General features: G+C 49.1%; 1 long non-coding RNA gene across 1 annotated transcript; it reads left to right on the top strand.

Moving 5' to 3' along the window:
- Positions 1-233: 233 nt before the first annotated feature.
- On the top strand, positions 234-1,656 carry LOC123602601. The gene is made up of 2 exons (XR_006714523.1): positions 234-346; positions 1,366-1,656. It is a non-coding gene; the product is annotated as an uncharacterized LOC123602601 (long non-coding RNA).
- The last annotated feature ends 355 nt before the right edge of the window (positions 1,657-2,011 follow it).

The raw sequence follows: 2,011 nt of genomic DNA, 5'->3' as shown, positions 1-2,011 counted from the left end.
TCCGTACCAGTACCCCCATGTCAACAGTGAAGGTCAACAGACAGCCTTATAAAATGAGAAAACCTGCGCCCAGCGTCCCAGCCTCCCCCCTCCCGAGGGTGTGAGCTATGAGACCACACTTGGCTTCCCCAGGCGCCTCTCCCTCCCGCGCCCAGCGCACACAATGACCCCCTTATGCGCTGCCCGCCAGCCTGCCTGGGAAGGACACTTGGTGTGCGCAGAGTTTGACTACAGTACTACTGTACGTGGTAATAATTAACTCGAAATGGCATTTACGACGCTGAGATGTGATGTGTGCTGCTTTCCCTCATCCCTCCAGCAAACAGGACGTACTGACTCTGAACAGGTAGGACGAGTTACTGCCAGGCCCTCAAAGACACAGTGTTCTGCTGTGGAATTAGCCGAGCATAATGGGCCCATTGAATCTGGCGGCAGGCACTTTCCTCTCTCGGCTGCCCAGATAGATCCAGGAGCTGGGCCTAGACCCCAGGGAATGGCTGGTGGGTAGGTTTGGGTTTCTAAATGGGCTTTGTTCACTCCCTGCAAGAGAAAACTCCAAAGCCGAGCACAAAACTGGGAACTGGGCAGAAAGCTTCAAACAGAGTCCCTCAGTAGAAGTCGGGGGCTGAACAATCCCTCTGAGCGGCTTCACATTTAAAACAAGGCTTTTTCCCCTTGGGACTTTTCGTGTAATGATTTACGGTAAGGGATTAGGGCTGCAGTCCAGCTTTCAGGGTAGCTGGGGCTGAGGTGGAGAAAAGGCACAGAGCATTTAGGTAGTTTACTCAAAACACACAGCCAGCTTGGGCTGGAACAGGAAGCGAGACAGGTCTCCCAACTTTTGTGTTTTGGCCTCCAAGGAGCAACTACGTTTGCTCAGGTCAGTCGGTTCCAGGCAAGGCTCCTCATGTTAGGAGTCCAAGCGTCCCTCCTACCTTGCGCTCGACTGCTTACCAGGTAGAAGAGAAGAAGCAGTGGGTGTGGCAGACAGAGTCTGAGAAAGCAGGTTCCGGCTCCGGACCCACGGCTGTGTGATGGTGGGTGGAGCCCTTCACATCTTTGGACCTTGGTTTCCTCATCTGTAAAGAGAGAAAGCCGGGACAGATGACCTCCAGAGTGGCTCATACACCATTGTTCAGCAGGTGGAACCCTGCCATGAGCAAGTGCTCTCCCCCCACCAGGAGCATCCGGGAAAACTTGGGCTGGGGGTGCTGTGGTTGGAAGATTCCAGGAGAGAAAAGGAAGTCCTGAAGAGCACACCAGTAATTTGGAGCTTTTACCTTCCTTCCAGTGACCCATATGAGCCCTCCTGAAAATAATAAAGTGCTGATTAGGATCTTAGAGTCCATTTTCTTTCATTTTCAGGCCTTCAGTCTTCAGATGTAGTGACTTGGCCAAGGTCACAGAGAAAATGGGTAACAGATCTTCTGCTTCTCATCTGCAGTTTTTTCTATGTGCTCAGCAGCTAGTGACTAGACTATCCCTCAGCAGGCAGCAGCAACATCCAGAAATCTAGATTCCTGAGGACGTGACATCAGTGATTGAGCTCAGACCCTGTGCTATGCCCATTATCTACATCAGCTCGTTTTTTTTTTTTTTTTAATTTAAAAGCTAATGATACTATCAGCGATAGCCAAATTATGGGAAGAGCCCAAATGCACATCAACTGATGAATGGATAAAGAAGATGTGGTATAGATATACAATGGAATATTACTCGGCGATCAAAAACAATGAAATCTTGCCATTTGCAACTACGTGGATGGAACTGGAGTGTGTTATGCGAAGCGAAATAAGTCATTCAAAGAAAGACAAATATCATACGATTTCACTCATGATTGGAATTTAAGAAACAAAACAGATGAACATAGGGGAAGGGAAGCAAAAAGAAGATCAAAACAGAGAGGGAGACAAACCATAAGAGACTCTTAAATATAGAGCACAAATTGAGGGTTGCTGGAGGGGTGTTGGGTGGGGGGACGGGGTAAATGGGTGATGGGCATTAAGGAGGC

This window comes from Leopardus geoffroyi, chromosome D1 (assembly GCF_018350155.1).
Source record: "Leopardus geoffroyi isolate Oge1 chromosome D1, O.geoffroyi_Oge1_pat1.0, whole genome shotgun sequence".
Classification (NCBI taxonomy): domain Eukaryota; kingdom Metazoa; phylum Chordata; class Mammalia; order Carnivora; family Felidae; genus Leopardus; species Leopardus geoffroyi.
This window is presented reverse-complemented; position numbering and strand designations above follow the sequence as displayed.